This window comes from Pinus tabuliformis, chromosome 7, assembly GCF_031772625.1.
Source record: "Pinus tabuliformis cultivar Carrire ecotype Pingquan chromosome 7, CPIR1, whole genome shotgun sequence".
Lineage (NCBI taxonomy): Eukaryota > Viridiplantae > Streptophyta > Pinopsida > Pinales > Pinaceae > Pinus > Pinus tabuliformis.
Genome location: NC_142293.1, coordinates 1,776,717,568 through 1,776,727,258, shown reverse-complemented (window position 1 = coordinate 1,776,727,258; position 9,691 = coordinate 1,776,717,568). Strand labels below are relative to the sequence as shown.

General features: G+C 37.4%; 1 long non-coding RNA gene and 1 pseudogene across 2 annotated transcripts in view; both read right to left on the bottom strand.

Annotated features, from left to right (window-relative positions):
- Positions 1 to 4,214: 4,214 nt before the first annotated feature.
- On the bottom strand, positions 4,215 to 5,268 carry LOC149255457 (topless-related protein 1-like; annotated as a pseudogene). The gene is made up of 4 exons (XR_016267244.1): positions 5,093 to 5,268; positions 4,713 to 4,840; positions 4,495 to 4,590; positions 4,215 to 4,368 (listed from the first exon to the last, which is right to left on the bottom strand). The product of XR_016267244.1 is annotated as a topless-related protein 1-like (transcript).
- A 1,008-nt stretch (positions 5,269 to 6,276) lies between these two features.
- LOC149255456 (uncharacterized) overlaps positions 6,277 to 9,691 on the bottom strand; it is a 51,428-nt gene continuing 48,013 nt past the window's right edge. Inside the window, exons 16-18 of the long non-coding RNA XR_016267245.1 lie at positions 6,979 to 7,048; positions 6,578 to 6,657; positions 6,277 to 6,448 (exon numbers count right to left, since the gene is read on the bottom strand). This is a non-coding gene — a long non-coding RNA (uncharacterized LOC149255456). The remainder of the gene's footprint in view (positions 6,449 to 6,577; positions 6,658 to 6,978; positions 7,049 to 9,691) is intronic.

Genomic DNA, 9,691 nt, shown 5'->3' with positions numbered 1-9,691 from the left:
TTTTCGCATTCAAGAACCTTCTATGATTTTTCGTTAAGATCACTGAAATTCATGGCAAGTAATTAGCACTCCACTCAGGCTCAGATAGTTCCCCTACACATACCTTCCCCTACACATACCTCAATTCCTTCGTATAGATGTTCAATGTCTTATTTAAATATAATGTAGAAAAACAAACATTTTATAAAAACCATTCGTTATACAATGACAAATTGTGTCTGTGTAACACAAGCAAACAATGATGATTTTATCTTTTTTATTAAGTGTTGTTCTATCCATTATGTGCACTCACTTAAATTTGCAATCCCTTCATTGCATTGAAGCAATTATCATTGAATCAAGTTTTCCGAATTCTATAAGCATATATCTTGTCTATCTTCACAAAATTCTAAAACTTGCATGGACATTTTGTTTTTATGAAAAAAGAAACCCCTCCCTCCAAGGGTTATGAATAATATTCTAATGAAATGAAAGTCATATGAGTTGAAAGCATAACCTTATAAGTAATCAATGGTTCATCAATCAAGATCATGTGTCTAAACCTCTAAGAGCATCCAAAAGGGTCTCTAAGGACAACTCAACTCTCAACATTTTAAAACTTGCATGGATATTTTGTTTTAATGAAAAATGAAGCCCCTCCCTCTGAGGGTTGGGTTATGAATAATATCCGAGTGACATGAAAATCAATGTCAATGAAATATGAAAATCAATGTCAATGAAATATGAAAATCAATGTCAATTAAATATGAGTTGAACGCATAACCCTATCACTAAGTAATCAATTTCATCAATTAAGATCACGTGTCTAAACCTCTATGATTATCCACTAAAGGGTGGCTAAGGCTATGGCTAAAACTCTCAGTGTTCTAAAAACTTGCATGGATATTTTGTTTTCATGAAAAAAAAGCCTCAGACTCTCCATCTGAGGGTTATGAATAATATCCCAAGAGTCTGAGGGTTATGAATAATATCCCAAAGAAATGAAAACCAATGTCAGTTAAATATGAGTTGAAAGCATTGATTTAGGATTATGCAGTTGAAAATATTGATTCATGATCATTTTATTTATGATCATGCAATTTAATTTTTTTTTCCATATATTTAGAAGAATTTCATGAGCAATAAGAAATCTTGTTAAACTCTATCAATGTTTCATCAATTAAGATTGTGTCTAAACCTCTAAGAGCATCTACTAAGGGGTGAAGATTGTGTGTCTAAACCTCTAAGAGCATCTACTAAAGGGTGAAGATTGTGTGTCTAAACCTCTAAGAGCGCATCTACTAAGGGGTGAAGATTGTGTGTCTAAACCTCTAAGAGCACATCTACTAAGGGGTGAAGATTGTGTGTCTAAACCTCTACAAGCATCTACTAAAGGGTGAAGATTGTGTGTCTAAACCTCTAAGAGAATCCACTAAAAGGTGATTGAGGACAATAACATTGTTTCCATTTGGAGTGTGTCAAGAAATAAAGTTGTGTATGCTATAAAGCAAGGCTTAACAAGTGGAGAAGAAGAAACAATGGAATAAAATTGTGTATGCAATAAAGCAAGGCTTAACAAGTGTAGAAGAAGAAACAATGGATAGTAAATCAAGAGTATTCTAACAATGACGTTATCCAATTGCTTCCCAGCGAAACAACACTTATAATCTGCCAATTTACAATAAGCTATATTCTTTCTAGATAGTTACGAGTGCTATAAACATGCTAAGTTGTTTAAGTCTCGTAAATAGCATAAATAACTCTGGCAACTACCAATGTATCAAGCTTATATCCAAAATGTGTTATATTACAACTTTAGAAGGAAGGAACTCTCATCAAAAACAATAACAAAGGCTGCAACAATGAAAAGCTTGATATCCAAAATGTGTTATATTACAACTTCCGAAGGAAGGAACTCTCCATCAAAAACAAAAACAATGACCGCAATGAAAAATAGTCGCAGTATCCCATCAACTGTGTTATATTACAACTTCCGAAGGAAGGAACTCTCCATCAAAAACAATGGCAAAGGCTGCAGCAATAAAAAAAATAGGCAATTGTCATAAAGCGAGAACAGCAAGTCCATTAAAAAAAACACAAAGGCTGCAGCGGCAATGAAAAAAATAGGCAATTGTCATAAAGCAAGAACAGCAAGTCCATTAAAAACAAAACACAAAGGCTGCAGCGGCGATGAAAAAATATGAGCAACATCCTATCAACTGCTTTCAAAGATATTGTATCAATATGTTTAAACAATAGTCATTAAACAAGAACAGCAAGGCCATCAAAAACAAAACACAAAGGCTGCAGCAATGAAAAAATATGAGCAGTATCCCATCAACTGCTTTCAGTATATCAATGTTTAAGCAATAGTCATTGAACAAGAATGTTGGTTGAGTCAATTGCAGAAACAGACATGCATAATTAATGTTTTCTCAATTGAAGTAAGCAGTATATCAATGTTTAAACAATAGTCATCAAACAAGAAAGTTACAAGAATGTTGGTTGAGTCAATTGCAGAAACTCATGCATAATTAATGTTTTCTCAATTGAATTACTTCAATTTGAGCTCCGATAGTATTCAACCCAAAAATGTTGATTGAGTTAATAAAATATAATATGAAAAATACTCATAAACCAGGTTTGTCTGAATGCACATGAACATATGAAAAATACTCGTGGTACAAAGAAAGGTTTCAAAAATAGAAACTGAGAAACTCTCGGAAAGAATATTCATGAATTATGCTCCAATGACAGACTTTCAATTTTTACACGACCTAGAAAAAATATAGTGACCAGGATTGCACCTAGATACTCATTTAGGTATGATTTCCAGTTGCTTAATCTCCATCTATAGTGCTGAACAATATCTGATGAAAATTACAATCTTGATAGAATGCCTCAAAAACTGGAACACAAGTGAGACATTTCACTGACAATACGCTACCATTATTCATGGTATTCTTGTAAATAAAGAGTCGGTAGACACTTGTTCTTATGTTCCCATTGAACTACCTTGACGGTGGTTCCGAACCTTGGTTACTTAATGTTGGATTTGATCTGACAGTTCCATTATTTGGGGGAGGTCCAACACCCCACTTCCCTTCTGACTCTGAAGCTTCAATAACATGAACTCCTCCATCTGTCATTCCAAGAATGAATTGATTCGGTCCGGATGGATGCGATGCAACGACCAGAGGATAGGCATTACTGCTGCATAAATAACCCAAACAATAAACTAAATCATAAATTTCCTTGAACAATAAATTAAATCATAATATGCCTTGTCAAAAGCGAAATCCTAAAAATAGATGTAAAATTACAATCTTGATAGAATGCCTCAAAAACTGGAACACAAGTGAGACATTTCCCTGACAATACGCTACCATTATTCGTGGTATTCTTGTGAATAAAGACTCGGTTAACACTTGTTCTTATGTTCCCATTGAACTACCTTGAGGGTGGTTCCGAACCTTGGTTACTTAATGTTGGATTTGATCCGACAGTTCCATTATTTGGCGAGGTCCAACACACCACTTTCCTTCTAACTCTGAAACTTCAATAACATGAACTCCTCCATCTGTCATTCGAAGAACGAATTGATACGATCTGGATGGATGTGATGCAACGACTAGAGGATAGGCATTACTGCTGCATAAATAACCCAAACAATAAATTAAATCAAAAATTTCCTTGAACAATAAATTAAATCATAATATGCCCTTGTCAAAAGCCAAACCTGAAAAATAGATGTATCAACCATGACAGAATGAAAGAGCCCATTTACCTGGTCATTCCCGATGGTAAATATGCAGAAGGTGCAATGCGACAGTGAGGCCTCAAGCTTTCTGCACCAAACACTCCAACTACGCCATCGTAGAAACTCGCCAACTGCACCATCACAGAAGATCGATGGTAAATATGCAGAAGGTGCAATGCGAGAGTGAGGCCTCAAGCTTTCTGCACCAAACACTCCAACTACGCCATTGTAGAAACTCGCCAACTGCACCATCACAGAAGATCACATAAACTAGGACGTTGTCACATGTATATATGGCACTTGAAATAGGAGCAGATAAGGAATCATGAGGAGACCACTGCAATGCGACCATGTAACAAGGTTATCCAATCAGATACAGAAGATAAGTGACATTATATAACTGTCTATGTTAGAATTCAAGACTGCTTACAAGTACTTACATAGTGCAAGCGCTCCAACTTGGAAGCATCATATATAGTAAGCTGGCTCTCATGCACAACCAACAAGTGAATTTAATCATTATGAAACTGTACTGTTGTATCCCCGACTGGTGGTGATGATCTTCCTGGCTGTACTGGTACAATTTTTTACTTCCGCTTGTCCCACCCATCTATGCCCCAGAGACATAACTGCCAAAAGACGTGGTTGTGAGTACATGAACATTTCTAGTCGGTAAATTTATGTAAACTTTAAAGCGAACATCACGGAGTCAGACTAAATAATAATAAAAGAAACCATATACTTGGAGCTGATACCTGGGCATCAGCTCCAGAAGACACCAACACATTCAATACATGTGAAAAAGCCAGGCCTTTGGTTTTCTTTTGGTGGCCCTTGAGCTTTGTTTTTACCTTTAAAAATTCCAACAAGTTCAAGTTTAGAGTATGCCACTTAAAGGTCATTTTTGGTAAAAGGGAACAATGAAGAAAAATGAAAAGAATTTTAAATTTACAGATTTATTCACAGGCAGCACCTCGTCAACTCGAACATTGTATGTTTGAATTGATAAATCCTCTATGCTAATTGCAATGATGTTATTGTCCTGAGGGTGGAAAGCCAGAAAAGTGGCTCAGGAGGAGGTGGCATGAAAGTTGTCATGACCTGCAATGAATCACTAATTAGCATGTCATGAAACCAGTGATTTAGATAAACTTAGCCTATAGTGAGGAACATTACACAAGAACCTTCTAGAGTGATCCTGAACTGAACACCATTACCCACATAATATGTGAAAGTTGAAGATGAGACATTAGAGAATAAACCCCTAAGCAGACCAATGTACCAAAACTGAAATTATATATAGAGTCGGAAACATTAAAATGAAACTGGTCTTTGAGTAAAAGGCTCTGTTACCTTAAATGTCATCATATTGAATAAGGAGACCTTGCCACCGGAAGCAGACATCACATAGGAATCATTCTTAGACAAAGATATACAAGCAGCGGCTTCTTCTGGATTTGTATCACCAATGTCATTATTCATAACAATCCCACTAGCTGGCTGCCACATCTGTGGTGGAATACTCATTGTAGACTGTGGAACAAAATATTAACTCTTAGTTACACGTCAATCATTACTGCATAAAATACAGCTGCAAATTATGTATCCAAAAGTATAACAAACAAATAAATAAATAAAACAAGCTAAAACAAAAAGGAAGTAAACAACAACTACTAAAAAAACCCCACCTTTCTATATGGATTCCAGTCACTCCGTGGCCATTTTTATAGCTTATGGAGAGCATTGGATGCCAGTGCTAAAACAGCAACACCGGAATTGGTGTATATCAGTCTTACTACCTGCAAGAAATAGCACATTACTTGTTTGAATCAATATCGACAGAATTTGTAGCACAAAAAATTGTAAAGTATGTCAACCTTTAGTGTTTTCTGTAATAGAAGGATGATTGCATGCCTTGCTCACATGCATTGTGTCAGGCAACCTGAGAGACCTACACTGACCCGAATCAGTGATTCAGTCAATTTCCAGTTCTTGTTCGTCTGTAACCTCATCTAGAAGCCTTGGTTTAACATCTGGGGTCCGACTGCTGTATATACTACTCTGCACACATGTCTTGATGTTCAGATAATTGTTAGAATCCATTGATCATATCATCCTATTCCTATAAAAGATATGCCAAGGTATGCCAAAATAATGGCTAATAGAGCATTTGAAAGGGGAAAAGAACAAATATGCTATATGGAAACTTGAAAGCAACAATATCTGGACTCTGGAGTGAAAGTTTAGAAAATGATAAGACAAAATAAACTGAATATGGCTGGACAAATATGCTAGATTCTAAAGAAATAAGTCTAGGGGAAAGTTCTTACAAAATTAGTCATTGACATTGCAGGTGGAATTCTCCCCGAACGTTCTATAGCGCTGGGAAGGGAACCAGGAGCAGTGACTGCAGGAGGCATAACATTCACAATTGAAGTCTGCATAGTAAAAATGATCTAGTTAGAGTCTAAACTTTACCATTAGTTAGCAGTGCATGTACATAGCAAATGTGCATGGAAGAAGCAATTTACCTTAGTTTCCATTTTCCCTCGTTCCTTCAAAGGATCTACTCTACAGCATGCCAATTAAGTCAAATCCCTCTGCATTGGCTAAGATCTTTATGCCATTGTCATTCGTTGTGACACCGTCTTTACTGAAACGAAGGGAACCATCTTACTGAAACGAAGGCCAGGACTAGCCTGCAGTTTTCTGGAAATAACACAAGGATTATACAGTGAGATGTGATCAAGAAAACTTGAAATAATGCGTCGAAACTATTTTGGTCAAAATCACCATCTGTCAAACTCTAAAAATAACCCATCCTCATCAACTTCTTACCGAACTACCCCCAACATCAATTGTTGTCAGGATATTGGTGTTATCCATGTCCCAAAACATTATTTGAAATTCATCACCAGCTGTCAAGAAGTTTGAAATTCATCACCAGCTGCCAAGAACCTATTCCTAGTTGTATCAAATTGCACAACACCTGAGAAACGCTTCCTAAAACCATAATATGTCCGCTTGATTGTTCCCTCACTTTCATTCCACTCAACCAGGTATGAATCACCATTTTTACTTGTTCCACAGGAGAAGATCCTAACAAAAATACAAATGATTATATACTTCAGAAAGGGCATAGTCTTGACAGAGAAAATATAGAAAATTGGAGAAAGTAAAACTCAGATCCACATGAAGACACTTTACAAACTAAACACCATTCCAAGTTGACATTTTACCTTGTTGCTTCAGCACTATAAGCCATTGTAGTGCACCATAGGCACGGAGCATTATAGTCCACCCTAGATCCTGCAAGATCATACAACCAGGGTTTGATCTTTCCATCAATAGTTGTAGAAAAAATAAACTGTATATGAACAAAGAATCATAATCTATCTATCCTTAGTGCAATAAAGTATATCTCATATGGCCAAAAATTCACAAGAAGCCAAACATCAACCTGTTGACCTAGGTTGTCACTAATGTCAATATGGCAATATTCTAGATACTAGATGATGATATGAAGCCAAGGGGAAGCAGAGCAGATCCATGAAGAGATAGGAGCAAGGCCATCAGGATAGCCAAGCCATAAGCAAGACTCTGTTAACGGAGGAGTTAACAAAGGAGGCATATCAAAGCTATTGCAGAATATCAGAGCAAGAGAGGCATATCGGAAAAGGCAGAAGTCATCAAGGTATGAAGGTATCAGAGGAGGTCTTTGAAAGACATTGCCAAACCAGAGGAGCCACAATCGGAGCTATAGGAGGAGTCATATACAGAGGAGCAAACAGAGCTATCGGAGAGCATATCAGAGGCGCAAACGGAGGCCAAAACATATATATAGGCTATCGGAGCACAGTATGTCAAAGTATGCACCATCGGAGGCGCAAACATATATATATGGGCTATACACACTATCAGAGGCAGAAGACTCATATATATATATATATATATCTATATATATATATATATATATATATATACACATATACATTTACACTAAAAGAGGCGGAAATCATGTATCTAGGCTATATACACTATCGGCGGCAAAAACTTATTTATATGCATGCAATACACTATCGGAGACCAAAACTCATATATATATATATATATATATATATGCATTTACACTATCGGAGGCGGAAATCATAGGTGTATTGGAAATTATTATAGGCGGAAGTTTTAACGCTATCGGGTCCGTAGAACCCATATAGCATCACCCCTGTGTATTTACTTGTTTATCGCCGAATGCCATTTACACAGAGAAATCACACTAAACACTTAGCGGATTCAGGAAAGCGGACTTGAAATTTTATGCACGGGAGTGTTGAGTCTTATCGGGTCTGGCACATATTATCGCATCGCTATAAGTGAGTGGTATACGTTAAGGTCTAGACCTAAACCTTCGCGATTTGCGATTGCCGACATATATTGCATTGGCACTTCGGGAGCGAGAGTTATAAAGTGTTAAGCGGCCCATTGCAATTGTCGATAGCAATTAGCAATATCGCATCGGACCTCCGCCAAGGGATAGCACCGATTGTGATGAATTTTGCAGACCCGATGCAACATTACAATTGACTTAATGCTATATCGCGTCCACCATGTCGGAAGTGGCTATTGTAAGTTATAAAGGGATCGCGCGATAAGCTGCGATTGCCGATTGCGATTACACTGCAGACCCGATGCAGGTATAGATGAGGGTGCAATAAATTTGAAGTCCACCCTTTAACGTTTTCGCCGGTTTTTCTCATATTTCCTCTGTATTTGAATATTTGCCTTGCACGGGGCTTGAAGGCAAAAATGCATTAAGAAATGCTCCCGATAGTTCAGGAAGTTGAACTAAATCCGATTGCGATTGCGATTGGAACGTGGCATGTCCGTTAAACAAAACTGTCTCTTGGTCTCTTCTTTGAGAGCAACTAACAAACCTAGAGCCCAAGAGCCTTTCGATAGCCTCCTCATGAGAATTGAAGATACTTAATAAAGATTATCAAGGCATGGCAAATCATTGGAAATGTTGGAAGAACAATATGACAAAAAGACTCATGATAGGCTCTGTACTCAAAGGGAAGATACAAGATCAGTCTAATTAAAGCACATTTCCATGAAGGTGGCAAGAAGTTTTGAAGACCGATGTTGATCTAGATATGCTAAAGATGGGCTTGTGATTTTTCTTTTATGTAGAGGATGTAGGAATTTACAGGGTAAGTTCCTCAGAAAGAATACCAAGAGGACACCGCTCACAACCAGATCTCAAATCAATACACCAGTATTTTTGATGTGGTTAAAACCCTCAGAGTGCAAGGAGGGAAACAGTCCACGGCCTGTCCCAACGTGGGTACAGACAATTTATTAATCAAAGAATGAAAATTTACATAAGCTTCTCTCATGCACGGATTACCCGAACAATGACCCTCCATGCGCTTTAAATAGAACTCATGGACCAATCGAGTGTCAAGCCACGGATCAAGTGTCGGTAATACCGAGGTGAGAGTGAACCGTCGGATCACTACATATCGTGACCGTCGGATTGTAAGTTACAAAATGTACAACGGTAAAGAAACACACTTTACCTAACTCTAACCTAACTCTATACTAGACCAAGTTGAACTTAACTATATCCTATGTGTCGGAATATCCTAACATCCCCCCTTAAGAACAACTTGGGATAGGATTGAAGGATTTACAAATATGACACAATAGGAGAAGGAAGGAGGCACTAGATCCTATCCCCCCTTAGTGACAACTTCCTGAACTCCAAGCATATATCGAAGTTTAGTGAACTTCGCCTCTGTGAGAGCCTTTGTGAAGATGTCTGCAACCTGATCATCCGTTGGACAATATTGCACTTCAAGAACATGGTCATGAATGAGCTTTCTGATGAAGTGCATGTGTAGTTCAATGTGTTTGCTGCGCTGATGCTGGACTGGATCTTTGCATAGCTGAATG